The sequence below is a fragment of the Mchenga conophoros genome, linkage group LG11 (assembly GCF_057382185.1).
Source record: "Mchenga conophoros isolate Kocher_MC1m ecotype Shallow Benthic linkage group LG11, M_conophoros_male_GT1.1, whole genome shotgun sequence".
Taxonomy (NCBI): Eukaryota; Metazoa; Chordata; class Actinopteri; order Cichliformes; family Cichlidae; genus Mchenga; species Mchenga conophoros.
Genome location: NC_140536.1, coordinates 1,634,402 through 1,651,092, shown reverse-complemented (window position 1 = coordinate 1,651,092; position 16,691 = coordinate 1,634,402).

The following is a 16,691-nucleotide window of genomic DNA, read 5'->3' as shown; positions in this document are numbered from 1 at the left end:
TGATTGTAAATTGTTTAAGCTGCACATTACTTTGTTTGTTTTTTGTAGTCAACGTTTTGGTGCTTTTATTTTGAAAGTCAAGTTCGCTTACAAGTTGTGCTAGTTTCCTCTTTGGGTAGAACGAAGAAAAACACCTGTAAGCGCGCAGAAAGGATGGTTTTTATTGAAAGACATGTTAAGTGGACTTTGACTACACACGGTTAAACAGTTAAAGGAAACCTCAGAAGAACGGCGGCTAATTCCCTTTTTGCAGCATGCAGCCAACGAGGTATTTATTTATTTATTTATCGTGTTTGTTGTACAGTGTTTTTACTGCTGTGTCTTATGCTGAATTTTATTTTGTTAATGCTGTATAGTTTTCACGGTGGCTTTGGAGAGAAGTCTTCAAATAAACCAGTGACAGAAAACCACTTGCGTCTGCCTGTAGGGCTGCCACAAACGATTATTTTGATAGTCGACTAGTCAGCGATTACTTTTGCGATTAGTCGACTAATCAGCTCATCATCCATTGAACATACAGCGTACAGCTTATTGCACCAGCAGCATCTGCTCTTATATAACTATCATTAGCTTTCAGCTTTAAGTGTTTAAGGTATGTGCTAACTAAAAATAAAGACAAGATGATAGTTTATTAAATTTTAATGACATTCGCAGAGTGTTTTGGTGGAGTTTAATAAACTCCTTGCTATCTAAAATATAACAGGACACCGGAGTATATTCTCCAGCATCTCACACTTCTGATGATCAGCTGTCTGCTTGATGTTTATTCAGCTGTGTAAAAACTATAACTTTAATCTCATCCAAACCGATTTACTCAGGAACAAATAAAACACTGAAAAAAGCCAAACAACATTTTGAAGTTATCTAAGTGACTTATATATCATGTTTAACCTGAGTAGTGAAAGACGGCGGTGGGTTTGAAAACGATCTGCCGGGAGTCCGGTGTTCTCACGGCTCTAGTTAGCCTAGCCCCCGGCTAGCTATCGAGCTAGTGGGTAACAGATGCCTCCGAAAACGTCGGAGCGCTTTTGAAAATATGTGGTGTCCTGATAAACTGAGCAGATATTTGAGGTTTACACAGCTACATTCTCGCCTGAAAATATGTTAAACGTTTATTTTGTGACCCAGAAAGAATAATAAGAATAATATTAAAACTAACCAGCTGCCGCCATTGTTGGAAACTAAGCAGGGCCGCGATGGGCCGCGCTATGAATTCTGGGACACAGTTTCTTCTTCTTCGGGGTTTAACGGCAGCTGGCATCCTTGGACATGCAGTGCTGCCATCTTCTGTTTCAGTCCATTATTACACTCTTAAATCCTACTACTGATTCCTGCGTCTTTTGTGATCTTACAAAGCTTCAAACGACGCGTCGACTATTAAATTAGTCGTCGACGATTTTGATAGTCGACGTAATCGTGACTAGTCGACTAATCGTGGCAGCCCTATCTGCCTGTGCTTCGAGGGAATTATAGAAGGATAACGAGGGAATGAGACGCAAAAGGAGTAATCTGACCTGACGAGATAGGGGAAAGTAAACTGAACATACTGAGATCAGACGCGGATCTTCAAAGTAAAACAGGAAACACATACACGTAATGACATAACCCACAACCTTAACACAGACTGGGGGGACACAGATCATAGGAACATGAACCATGAAACAGAAGAGTACAAACACCCCAGGTAACCAAAACCACAGAATAATAATAAACTAAAACATAAACACGGAGTCACAGACTCTGGATCATGACAGTGCCCATCTCAACTAAATGCCGACTTAAATACAATACATCATTAACAATGTCCAAAAATATCCCGCCTTCTGTCGACCTATTAAACAGGTAGTCTAAAATCCAACTGTAAATTTGTCATTTATTCATAGTTTCCTGTGTTAATGAGAAGTCCCTCTCTCCATAACATATCACATGGCTTCTCTACATCAAAGAATAATGCTATAGTCATTTCCTTATTCGTTTGTGCTTTCCTGATATCTGATTCCAAACATAATACACTATCCAGCATCTCCCTTCCTTTACCAAACTGACTCTGATATCCAGAGAGAAGATCATTACTCTCTAAAGAACAGAAAAGAAAAAGCTCCCTGTTGTCATCCGCACCATAGACTTTGATAACTGCAATGTTAATGCAGTGGGTCTGTAAGTGGATGGATTTGATGGATCTTTACCTAGCATAACTATAGGTGCATTGATGGACATATGCATTCATCCCATATAATATTTAACAAATTTAAGAGTATGTCAAGTGTACTGTCTTTTATATGAGCTGACATGCTTTTTTTTTAATAAAAAACAAAAATACAAACAAAAACACCCCACCATCCTTCCCTGGGGCCCGTTCTTCGTACCTCGCTAAGTAGGTTAGCTGGATTTGATTGTTGACGATTTCGCGTGATCTTGGATCGTTCGGTTCCCCGAAGCTCATCCGGGACTTGCTGTCATAGCAACAGAGCCGTAAGCGTAAACCTGCTCGGGAGCAGGCTTACTTTATGTAAACAGGATTAGATCGCGGCCACTCAGGTATGTCCGCCTCATGTATACGAAAGCAACAGCGATATCCCACCACTGTTTCATAAAAGCGAAGGTGGAAGTGGGAAGTCTGTCGCAGCCATGTCCTGTCCGTTTGTACGCGAGCCACCCATTGCGGAAGGTGCAAGAGTGATAAGGAGAGTTTTCAGAATCCAACGTATATTGCGGGATAGACAGGATCCTTTAGCTCAGCGCGACAGTGTGCTCATAGAGAGATACCGATTTTCCCGTGAGGGTATCATCTAGCTAACCAACTTGCTGGATCCCCATGTTAAGAGTACCACTCACCGTAGTCGGGCATTAACAACTGCACAAACTGTGTGCATTGCCTTGCGTTACTTTGCGAGTGGCACGTTTCTGTACGCTGTTGGAGACGCAGAGAACGTTGGCAAGAGTGCTGTCTGCCGGGCCATTCGCAAAGTGTACCTGGCACTCAAGCAGAGAGTCAGGGCTATGCACATTATTCGAGCGTGGTAAGAAAAAGAGGCTTATTCTGATATTTCACACTCATCCTAACATAACAGCATTTCTCCATTACACAGGGGCCTACGATGGGATTCTCCTCGGAGACAGGGGTTATGCATGCAGGCAGTACTTCATGACACCGTTCCCTGACCCCAACCTTGGGCCACAAACCCGCTACAATGCAGCTCTAGCCAGGACGAGGGCACGCATTGAAATGACCTTTGGGCAAATGAAGGAACGATTTCAGTGTCTGAAACGCCTGAGGGTTGCACCTGACAGGGCATGTGACATTATTGTTGCATGTGCCGTACTGCACAACATTGCCACCATCAGAAAAGAGAGGACTCCCGTGGTGGAGGTGCAGCCTGATGATGACCTCCAGCCAGTGCACTTGGACCAACCTAGTGGCAGAGCTGCACGGGACAGGATTGTGCAACACAATTTCGAATAATTAAATCATGACATAACATATTTTCTATTGACGTTTATTTGAGCATCTTTGTCTGTCTCATCACACACAAGCCAGTCATCAGTTGCCTGGAAAAACAAATCATATATACTGTGTCACGCAAGGTCATCAATAGTGCTCCGTATGAAAGTGTATTCTTACTTACTCTGAAGTTCCTTTTGAAGCAACTCGATTTCCAGTTGAAGTTTCTGCCTCATTAGAGCTTGAAGTTCGAGTTCATCTAGGAGCTTTTGTTTCTTCAGCTCAGTGTACTCCACTTTTTGCTGGAGACTTCTCTTGTAGAGCAGACGAATGTCACCCTGTTTCAATTGTAGTGACAACATTTAACGGGAAATACATGTCATATAGGCAGTAAAATTAATCACAACACTGCCCACCTCTGTATCAGCAGGCCTCTCTGCCGGCCTCTTGGCCTGCAAATCATACTGCAGTCAGACACACATGGCAGTGCACAAGTAGATGGCAATTCAGGCCAATTCATGCATGTGCTCACAGGGTCTTCCTCCAAACCACAGTTATCTGACAGGGTTGCGTCACTGTCCTGCGCAATGGAAACACAATGGTGTTACAAAGGGATGTGGTACAGCCTATTGGTCTGTACAATTGGGTGGGGACAGATATATATATATCTCCCAACTTACTATGCATGCTCCAGTCACCCCTTCCATGGGAACAGGTAAAAGTGATGGAGTGTCATGTAACACTACACACAAAGGAAACCAATGCCAATGAATGTCAAAGTACGAATAGCATTTTCATTAAGGCAACAATCAAATATTTTACATTGTGCAAATGGAATCATGAGCCCATTCACCAGTTATGTAGGTGCTGTCTGTGGTCTGTGGAAGAGCTGCCCCCAGGGATGCCCTCAACAATGGGTCTGGTGGCATTCAACCTTAGGGCCAGCTCCTCTGCCGGGGTGTGACGAGGGGGTGCAGGACCACCACCTGTCTTTTGTTGCTCTGCCCTTTTCTTGGTTGCTGTTATACACAAACACAGGGATTGTTTCAGGGTGTCTTTTCAAGAGACTGACAGCAATATGAGTGATAGATATTGCCATTCTGTAGAATGTTCTTGTATTTCACTTTTACTTGTTCCCATGTTCTGGTGGGTCCTGTTGTGGCTCTAATGTGTAGGAGGATATCATGTGATATGATTTGATATAATATAATATGATATGGTATGGTGTCATGTAATATGTTGAATTACTTACGCGTTTAATTTGTCAGCAACTTTCTGCCAGCCCTCTCTCCTTGCTTTTGCAGCCTTTGCAGTGTTCCCTTGCGTTTTAATTACACTCTGGAACTCCTGAAATCCCTCAATCAAGAGTTCTTGCTCTGCTGCAGAGAAATACTGGGCGCGCTTCTTCGACATTTTCACCGACCAATCAGAGGGTTGCCGATCAATGTTTCTGCTATCGATGCGTAGCTCCTTTTACGACACCCAGTGATCTCACATTACTTCATCCAGCTGTACTAATCGTCAACAGCAGGTGTGTTCGGAGAACCGGATTAGCGAGCTCACGGTTAGCGCGATGATTTGGTCTTGGATTTGTCATTTGATCTTGGATGTAGTAAGCGACGTACGAAGAACGGACCCCTGGTTAAGTTTGCTGAGCATTTAAAATGGCTCTTCCTAATTCAGGAAAAGGAAAAGGTAGGTCAAGATCTCCTACTGATGATCTTTCTACAATTCCTGGGCTTTTAGGCTGAAGCAAACAGTCTTTATTTACAACACCTGGTGAACTATATACAAAATGTGAGGGGAATGTAAGGGGCTCAAGGGATCCACGGGGCAGAAAGGAAAAAACAAAACAAAAACAACAACAACAAGACAGCCCACTCTGTTCACTCACTCGCTCCAATCTCCCACCCGCTCCAACAACACGCCACTTCATCCAAACCCTTGCGTTCAGGTATCCAACAGGGGGCTCAAAGGACAGGTCCATGAATCTATATACAAAAGACAAAAGATAACCAAAAATGAAAACAAACACACATGTGTGTTTGTCCCTGTGTCAGACGGGCTGACACAGGGACCGTGACATAAATGCTCCGTTCCTGCAGTTCCAGGGGGCCGACCAGGTGGGTGACCCAGGTGACAGAGCTGGTCTGGAGGTCGGCCGTGCGGAAGGCAACGGCGGCAACGACGTAGAAAGAGTTCAGGGGGCCGGCCGTGCGGAAGGCAACGGCAGCAATGACGTAGAAAGAGTTCAGGGGGCCGGCAGTGCGGACAGCAACGGCGGCGACGACAGCCCTGGTCCGGGGGCCGGCCGTGCGGAAGGCAACGGCAGCGACTCAGGCGAAGGGGGTCTGGGGACCGCCCACGGCAGCGATGGTGCCTGACCAACAGCCTGGAAAGTGGCCGGTTAACTGCAGACCCAGACGAGGCAGGACCAGGGGATGCTGAAGCTGTAGCCGAAGCTGGACCTGGCGAAGGCAAAGCCAAAGCTGGACCAGGCGAGGATGATGAGGTGGAGGCTGGACCAGACGAGGGCGAAGACTCGGAGGCTCGACCAGACGAGGGCGAAGATGCTGCAGGCGGAGGCGTGGAAGCCGGAGACGGTGGCGCTGCAGGTGGAGGTGCGCTGCAGGCGGACCCTCCAGCTGAGACAGGAGATGAAGGCCGGACGGGCCCCTTGGAGTTTTGAAATTGTGTCGATAGGCCAAGTAAAACCAGAGTTATGATAAAAAATAATTAAAGAAAATAAAAATACACGCAATATTTTCTTCTGAACAAAACAGTGGTGTTTACAGTGGGAAGAATCGGTAAAAACTGTGTTTTCTATGGACAGCTGTGGTATCGCAAGAAATTAGTTGGTTATATAAATACATGAGTATTCATAATAGTTATTATTCATAGATAGACATTTATGTTGTAAGAAAGTGGAAGAAGAGAGTTTCCTGTAGGAGGCAGTAAAATGGACACTGATGTTCTGTACATATACTGAAAAGAAGGTTCAGTAAACAAGTTGCAACGATACTCCTTTGTAAGTCTCAGTCTTTGAAGATGCAACAACAGCGCTAGCAAACACTCTGTGCTTAGGAGTGAAAAAGAAAAAACATCCCTTCAGTATTGGTGTTAAAGTTTACCACGTCAGCCAATCACAAAAAAGAAAAAGGGTATGGTAACATGTGGCACTTGGTTGTTTAGGGAGAAGGGGAAGTTTTTGTGGGCGAGCGAAAGAAAGAGAAAGCGAGTTTTCACATGTGGGACATTAGTGATGTTTTGTGTGTTTGGAGGCTGTAGTTATTGTGTAGTGTAGTTGTTGTTTTGTTTTGTGTGTCAGTTATACTGCTGAATGTCACATTTGCTAGAAAAAAGCCACCAAAGGCAGATTTCCAGTAAAATACTGTCTCCACCTGGGAAACAAGACTGATACACCTCCTGCTGTCAGACCTGCAGGGTTTGGGCCTGTGGTATTATAATGGACAGAAACTATTGTTTGGATTGGCACAAATCATTTGTGTGTCTTCTTATTTGATGCAGCACACCTGATTGTTCTGTAAATAGATTTAAATGGTTATATAAAAAACGCCTGAGGCCTTGGCTGCATTTTTAGGTAAATAGTACCAAATAACTTTGTTGTTTGCAAAACTTGTGCATAATTTTTAGAAATGTACAATTTCTATTTGCATTTCAAGTTATGAAAATGATTCATTAAACATGCTTGTGGTTTTTACAGTAAAAAATATAACTTTTCTCTACTCGGATTTTAAATGTTTTATCTGACTTTAGATCAATTGTGCTAATATAGTATGCCAAAATGAAAAAAATAACTCCAAATTCAGATATTTGAGGTTGTGCTGAAAATAATGATACCAAACAAGGCAAGATAAACAGTTTTTAAAGATAGAATTTAGAGGTAAAATCAGAAGTAGTCTAAAACAGCCAATTATAATAATCTCCACAACACCTTGATGTGGCCACCTGCATTGTCCTGTATATCCATGCTCAGTCTTTTGCAATGACTGGTATGGTGCAGATACCACTTCAAAAAGACTTTACATATAGCACTCAGTTCAAAAGTGCAATATGTACAAAATCCAGTGGAAGGAAGGTTCCATGAATCCAATTCCCCGATCCTATGAGTCTCCCAAACAGAATGTCCCAACTCCGCCAAGCAACAAGCTCTCTCTTGGAACTCCACTGGGCTGTAGGCACTGGAAACCTTTGGATAAACTGAAACAGGGAGTTACAGCAAGGCGCTGGGGCAACTACCACATTGAGCTAGACAACACTCAGGTGAAGCCTGAAGGTCAGGACCCATCTTAAATAGCAGACATCTGATTGCCAGATAATCTGCAGGTGCTTGATTGATTCAGGCGTGTCCAGGAGAGGGTAGAGATCCCAGGAGGATCCCACTCCGGTAAAGTAGGTCAACACACCCGCACACAGAGCAGCAAGCACACATACACAGAAAGAAAGAGAGGGGTAAAGGAAGGAGAGACTGGAGGATTTGATTTAAATGCAATCTGATGATTCAAGACTTTCTTTACTGCCCGTGCATACATTATCCCTTAAAGAGTTTGGATATGTTGTACCTCTGCTACCTTCTTGCTAATGTTACAGCCATGATATGCAGAGCTGTGCTCTCCTCCACAGATGCAGCCTTTTCGCTTGGTTCCTTCTCCACATTACCCATATCATTGCTCCTGCCACACCTTTGCATCCCTTAACGCACTGCCACACCGTGCCCATATTTATTGCACTTAAAACATCTCACTAGTAGGGGAATATGAGGCCTAACCCCATAATACATATCTAATGTACACCTTGCCTGATAGTGTAAGATGACCAGACAACCTGTCACATTTTCCCTATTTCTGCTTCTCTTTAGGAGGTTTATTTCCAGCACTTTTGTCCCAGTTATGTTTTCTTTTATTTGGTCTGCTGACATTATTACAGGTACTTCCAAGATGATGCCGCACATTAGCCTTTATTTCTTAAACCATATCCCACTTTTAAAGAATGTAGAAGGCAATCTGATACCCCTATCACTCATGGGAAGGGTTGCCGCTGTAAAAGTGATGGTCTTACCAAAAATAAATTATTTATTCTCTCTTTTTTTTTTTTGGCCTGGATCTTTAGCCACCAGAATTGTTGTCTGAAGGCCAAGAAAGATGCCAAGTGGATTTACTTGCCATATTGGTCCATTTGATTGACCTTTATTATAATTATGTATTTATTTTATTTTCATTTTTTAAAGACGGGACAGACATGACTGGGGGAGAGAGGGAGAGAAAAAAAATAGAGGGGAGAAAGGGGGGGGGGGGGGGGGGGAGAAAAACAAACAAAACACCTGGATCACCACGATCACCAAAGAGCAACATAATAAAAGCAACACCATCACAATAAACTAGCTAATAATAGATAACAGTAGATACTTTTTTAATTTCACCTGTTGAGAATGAAAAAAGAAAACAAGCTGAAGAAAATGAGAGCAATACAATAAACAACATCACGATGATCTATGTGAATATGACAGTAAATACTAAATATTAAACATTATTGTGCAGCACTTAAGATCAACAGAACACAGTGTGCTTTGAGGTAGGAGCCAAAAAGGGTGTAGTTTGTGGGTGTGATCACCCGTGTGTACACCTGTGAGCATGGACGCGCTTGTTTATTTAAAAGGTTCATTCATGTAATGATCTGCTAGAGGGTGTGGGGGGGGGCCACAGCCCCGTCCTCCAGGGCATGAAGCAGGTATGGAGGAGATCAAAACTCCAGACATCCAGAGGCCCCCAGAACACAAGAGACCAAGGAAGACCAACAGAGGGGCAGCCGCGCCACTGTCCCAGAAAGAGCTGAGGAGAGTCCCAGATGAGGGGTCACATCCACTCATTCCTTGGTGGCTGCTTATCGGGGCCTGGAGCCTGGGGCTCGCACGTGCCACTTCGGGGTTGGGGTACCCTCGGCCTCGGTCACTCAGGCACAGCTGGCTGCCGGCGGAGCTCACGGGCACGTCACTGCAACCCCCCCTGGCTTCTGCTCCGCAGGGGTCATAGTTTGGTCCCACCTTCGCTGTTGTGATTGGTGTGGGGGTAGGGACAGGCTTGGGGCGTTGGGGGATTCCCCAGGAGCATCTTCCTTGGAGGGCTCAACCCGGAGTGGCAGTCATGGCCTATTAAGGGCTCTGTTGGCTCTTAGGTGACGGTTTCCTTGTAGCTGCGTGCAGCGGGGCTAGGGGAGGGTCTGTGCTGACGGACGTGGGTTACTGACCTGGTAGCCTGGCCCTGGGTGGGTCCGGGATGGGCGTGAGGTTCTGGGGGCGCTCCATCTCTGGGCTGGGGCCCTGGCTGGGCCTTGGGGGCTTGGGTCCTGGTTGGTGTGTTGCCGGGGTTGTGGGCAAGTGGGTGTATGGGGGCCCAGCCCTGGCGCCACTGCATCGAGCCACCTAGGGGGCTCTTCAACTGGTGGGGGAGGCTGTTACATCTTGCAGGAGGTCTCCTCTCTTCAGGAACTCACTCTGCAGGAGGGGGAGATACAGGAGAGGTGGAGGAAGATCTCAGCCTGGGCGTCTATTGTCTTGTGTAGTCTGGAAGATGAGTGGATGACGGGGTGGGTGCAGTTTTCTCTGTGGTGGGGTCGGGTGGGCTGTCCTGGGCTCTGTGGTGCCAGGCAGAGCTGCTGAACTGGGCCCCGGTCCGGATGGGCCTGGGCCCCCTTTCCCTGGCGGGTTGCAGAGTATGGGGGTGCGTACTGGGGTCAGTGGCGGAGCTGGCCCCAGGGAGGGGTCACTTGCCCCTCCCTTCCTTCCCTCCCCATCTCCAGCTGCCTCCGTCTTCCCGCTCCACCACAATCACCCACACATGCAAGGCCTTGGGGTAAAGGTGTGTCACCAGGGTGCAGGGGAGGCATCCCCCCCTCTGTCCCCTTCTGGCTGCCTGTGCCTCAATTTGATCCCACAACTTAGACACTCACATTACTCACACTCTCATAACACAAACATATAGGACCTTGGGAGTGATTGTGTGTACAGCGTGTGTTCATGTCTGTCTCCACGTTGGTTGAGTGTGGAGTAAGTGCATATGAGAGCATGAGGGTGGGAATGGATGTTTGTATCTGTGTGTGCCTGTATGTCTGTGTCTGTATGTCAGGTTGGGTATCAGACGCCACCTCTCTGGGGACATCTCAGGCATTCCAAGGTATGGAGGACTATCTCCCCCCACCACTTCACCTGCCAGTGCCAGACGCCCTCAGACATCGGTGCGTTGGTGGTTCTTTGTGTCCAGGTACACACCGGCTCACTCCTTGGTGGCTGCTTATCGGGCCTGGAGCCTGGGGCTGGCTCGGGCCACTCCGGGGGTGGGGTGCCCCCGGCCTCTCGGCCTGGGGCTCGGTCACTCAGGCGGAGCTCACGGGTACGTCACTGCAACCCCCCCTGGCTTCTGCTCCGCGGCTGCTGAGTGAGCCCTCATCTGGGACTCTCCTCAGCTCTTTCTGGGACAGTGGCGCGGCTGCCCCTCTGTTGGTCTTCCTTGGTCTCTTGTGTTCTGGGGGCCTCTGGATGTCTGGAGTTTTGATCTCCTCCATACCTGCTTCATGCCCTGGAGGACGGGGCTGTGCCCCCCCCCGCCACACACACACACATAGGTGTCAAACTCTGGCCCGCGGGCCAAATTTGGCCTAATTACATTTGGCCCGCAAAGCCATACCAAATTACTATTAGAGCAGGCCTACTGGTATTATACAGCTAATATATATATTGTTTAGTATTAAGCTTTGCTTGTTCCATATTCAGTTTTCCAGCAAAACTTATTTGAGTCCATAAGAAAAGATTCATTCTTATATCTGGAGGAAGATTATTTTTTCAATAAATATTAATGTTAGCCAGCGACTTTGTTCCAGTTTTGAATTTTGGCCCACTGCGTATTTGAGTTTGACACCCCTGCTCTAGCAGATCATTACATGAAGGAACCTTTTAAAAACAAGCGCGTCCATGCTCACAGGTGTACACACGGGTGCTCACACACACAAACTACACCCTTTTTGGCTCCTACTTCAAAGCACACTGTGCGCTGTCGATCTTACGTGCTGCACAATAATGTTTAATATTTAGTATTTACTGTTATAGTCCCATAGATCATCGTGATGTTGTTTATTATGTTGGTTTTTCTTCTGCTTGTTTTCTCTTTTTTCTTTCTCAACAGGTGATTGATATAAGTATTTTTTTGTCTGCTTATTTTGTTGTTTTTTGCCCTTTATCCCTGTCCCCCTTCCCCTCTGTTTTTCTTTCCCTCTTTCTTTCTCCCCTTTCTTTTCCCCAGTCAAGTCTGTCCCGTATTTAGCAAGTGAAAATAAAATAAAATAAACAATAAAAGGTGAATCAAATGAACCATTACGGCAAGGCTGGGATGGTCCATTTGGTAAAGTAAATCCGTTGGGCATCTTTCTTCGCCTTTAGACAATAATTCTGATGGCAAAAGAACCAAACGGGACAGGCCAAAAAAAAGAGAAAAAAGGAATTACTAATGTAAAAAAACCTTGGTTTTATTTATATACGTTTATATATAAATATATACGGGAGCCCCTACAGACAAAGCACGTACAAACACCAAAACACATTGCTGGCATTAACTGAACTTCCAAAATAGAGCTACCTAGATCACTTAAATTACACAGTTGAAAGCATATGTCCATTGTTTGTGTATTTATACACAAACACTCATATATATATATATATATATATATATATATATATATTAGGGGTGCAACGATACACAAAATTCACGGTTCGGTTCGATACTTTGGTGTCATGGTTCGATATTTTTTCGATACAAAAAAAATGTTCATGCTTTTTTAATTTGTCATTTATTAAAATTATAAATATATATTTTAACTCAAAAGTACAGTTTTTAAATTTAATGTTGCTGAAACAACAAAATAATAAATATCTGATTGAGAAATCACTCATCTTTGGAACAGAGAGTTTATTACAGAGAAATGGCTCTTTACAAAATAAAAGCTATACTATACGCTTCTTCTGGGCTATATTCTCAGCAGCATATTAAACATATCAGGTCTCCATAAGGAGAATCATGTGCTAACGGCTGTCTAAATGACTCGTGTAAAGTTCGTAGCATGCATGCTTGTTGTTTTTGTCTGCTTCCACTTGTCTTTGCACTAGGATGATGTCGGAGTAAATCTGCAGTCATATTCGTTGTGTTCCCACTAGTGCTGTCAGTGTTAATCTCGTTGAAATGTCAGTGATGACGCGACGAATCCTACTTCCGGGTCTAAAGTAGTCTGCGTTTAATATGGCTTTTGTGTTGTTAACATGTTTAATGTTTTGTATTTTCTTCTATTTGATCTCAAAAAGCTCCTAAAACAGTCAGTGATCCCTGTTGACCTCCCTTGGCTTTTATTACCACTAATCATTTATTTAAGCTCAGTTTTTAAAACCTTAGGATGTAACTACAGCCCAGCCCATGCAGCAGTATATGAATGACTAACCTCGTATTGTGGATGGATTATCTCAGTTGTTCTCCTGGCTGAAGTTTGGTCCTTTTACAGCATCCTGCCATGCGATTACATTTGTTTCTGACCACCGAGAACACTCACGTTAACTTTTATCGAGTGGAAAAAAAGTTAGCTTGTTTATATTATGCTAACATAGCTGTGTCGCTAGCGGTCACGTAGCACATCATTATTTATTTAGTTTTCTGTCTTCATTTATGCTGGAAATGATAACAGAGCTGTACGTTTTAATTTGTTTCCAAAACCCCGCAGTCAGGACATGCTATATTGTATTTAGATAGAAGCTAGCGAGCTAACTCCCTGCTAACTTCTAACTCCGTTAAATGTCATAAATTCCGTTTTCATGGATGCCTGGATGTTAAACTCAGTTGTTACACCTGGTAGAGCAGAACGCTGATCATTTTATTAAAGATGAAAGACTTTAGACAGTTTTTCAACTCTCAGTAATGCCATAGTGATCGTTTGATATATGGACCTGCAGCGGAGTTCAGACCCAGACACGGCCAGTGATGTCAGACCGAACAATCGGATAAGAATCCGGCTCGCGTTGTTCACTTCTAAGAGCCATGTTGTTCGCGACCGACACATCACTAATGTTCATCTTCTTTTTGTTTTCATATTTTAATTTATATGTTATTGTGTTGTGGTTTGCAATGTTTTGTGTTGTTTCACTTTAAACTTCTTTAAAAGGAAAAAGCTGAAAATTTACATAGTTAAAGTTCAACTGTGAATAGTTGGTTTTTGTATTATATGATTTATTTATTACATTTTATGTGGAGTGAGTAAATAAAAGTATATTTACGGTGGCCGCTAGAGACAAAGCACGTACAAACTCCAAAATACATAAAAACTCAGGAGCATGTACAAACTCCATAACACGTAAAAACTCCAAAACACGTAAAAACTCAGAAGCACGTAAAAACACAACAGAAGTGCTCCAGGATGCTAGCACGCAGTGTTGAGCTTTTGTTACCTAGTGGCTACACAAGCCAGCAAGTACCAACGACCGGATTTGGTGTGTGGTAGTAACAGGTAAATGAACTTTTGTTTAAATTATTTGAATATATATGAGTACTTGTGTATAAATACACAAACCATACACATATGCTTTCAATTGTGTAATTTAAGTGATCTAGGTAGCTCTGTTTTGGAAGTTCAGTTAATGCTAGAAATGTGTTTTGGAATTTGTACATGCTTTGTAATTTGTATTGAATTTGTATTTGTAATTGAATTTGTAATGTTTGTACTACTTTGTCTCTAGGGGCCACCGTAAATATTTATATATAAACGTATAAATAAAACCACTTTTTTTACATTAGTAATTCCTTTTGTGCATAATTTTATCTTACTGTTAATAATAAATTAATTAAAGCAACAAAAAAACATGAAGAGCTGGTTTGGAACCGAAAGAGCCGGCTCTTCCCATATGGAAAAGAAATCGAAAAAACGTATAAAACCCATATGTTAAAGAAATAAAAAAAACTTAGAAAAGATTTGCATCAGCTTTAGTTTGCTTCATATATAGTGAATCATATAAGGCTTAAATGATTTACTCTTGAAAGTGGCCACTTTCGCATTACTTTCATACATGATAATAAAGAGGATCACATAAGGATCATGTTAAAACTAAGTATGAGTTATATAAGGAAAGTACATGTCAAAGTATTTTTTCCATAGATGTTCCATATAATTTTTGCATTTTTTTAGTACATATTTGTCATGAAGACATATGCTTTACATATGAACAAAATCTGTTAGATAAAGTTTTTTTTATATGTAAAGTAAATGTAGTTTGCAGGGCAATAATCTCTTTTTAAAATGCTTTTTATACATATATTCTAAGAATATGTTAGATTACATAGGTTTTCAGTTTTTGTTCAGCCAATACATTTTTATGGTAAACAATTTTTTCTTTTTTACATTTTTCTTCTAGGAATTCTTAAATCTCAGCTCATAAAAAAACCTATAAACATAATTATTAATTTAATACAAATTGACATTACTAGAAAAAAAAATCTATCACATATGAAAAAGACAACAGTATCATTTGCCCCTGCTTGACCAACATCAGTTAAAAACTAGCAATGCAAAGACAAACTCGTAAGCCAACATAACTTTCTTTGACATTGACAGGTCGGCAGTCAATGTATTGTAATACTGAAGAAAACAAAAACAAAAAACATGAATACTGGGCAATCTTTAAATTCAATTAACTTTTATTTTCACTGAACGGATATAACTGTCACATACTGATATTTCACAGAAATATTTAACCTGATCTAAGCTCTATTGTTTAAAGAGCATGCTAAGCTGCATACCTTTTTGCTGCAAATGTGTGGAACTTTCACCTGCTAACATGAGTAAAACTTTGGAGGGCAAAAAACCTGCCCACTTAAAAAAACAAAACAAACAAACTATCTTTAATAGATAAAACATGAATCGGCATTATAATAACACAAACATGCCAAACAAGACATTGAAAGTCAAGTTATGGGGATGCTGTGACAGAGACATTTTTATTTTTGGCCCGGACTTCTGTGATCTTGGCATTGATTGCAGTACCAATGCTGGAGGGATGGGTCCCAGGCCACTTCTCAAGAGTTGCACCTATATATGTACAAAAATGCATGGGGGGGGGGTGATGACAAGAACAGAATTAGTAGTGTAAAAGAACCCAATGATCTTAAACAATAATGCAATGATCCTGCTTTAATCAGTCTTAATATCTAATGGTGCCAGCTTTGAAATTTGCAGACGATGCATGGAGAGGTTCACTACATTGACTAAGTTTGCATACAGCCAATATTCAGGTTATGGTCAAGTTAAGCTCACTATTCAGGTTTCTGAAACATTCGGAATAACTCATTCACATGCATGAGATGAGAGAGTCACAGAGAGCCAGACGGCACATACACAAAGTTCCTCTACTCAGAGACCAGGATTCCGTGGGAATAGAACATGTGCAAAACACAAATCCATTTTCATTTTGATGGCGATATGCCAATAGAGGTTTTACATGACCAAATATTTTGGTGAGAAAAGGGCAACTCCAAGACTTATATTCGGATTTTTGCCGGCATTTTAATGCCATGTGTGACCGGGTTATTGCTAACATTCCAGTTTTGAATGGGTTATCGGCTGCCTGTAAACGCAGTCACTGAAATACATCAAATGCAAGAACATTCAGAATGTAAAATACTTATCTACCATCATTTGTTACTTTGTAGTTGGACAAACAAAATGCACCATAAAGGAAATGAAAAGGCCTACAATAGTATGTCATGAAAAGACCATTCATTCATCTGGATATAACTCAAAAAAGATCAACTAGAGTCCTCTACTTGGTGGAGGCCTTTCTTCATCAACAATAATATATGCATAAATGTTAAGAAGATATTCTTCATATGTGTGGCCCTTCTTTTTCATTGGTCCTTCGTTATCTTTAAATGCCAGAAGTGTGGACAACTGCGAAAACATGCCATAAAACGCTAAAAACTTACTGTAGATGGCATCCAATTTATTTTTGTCGAGCGGTAAACGTGCATCTCCTCTGCCTCGTTTTCCCCCTCAAAGATTGCTCACTAGCAGTATTTCCACAGGGAAGACTGCTGTGAGCAGATGCCTCACAAAGGTTGAAGCTGAATTTGCATTAGTAGCATAGGCCCAGGCCAGTTTCTCTACCATGACTCTAGTCCCAGGATAAATCTCCACCTGTTCCAACAAAAAG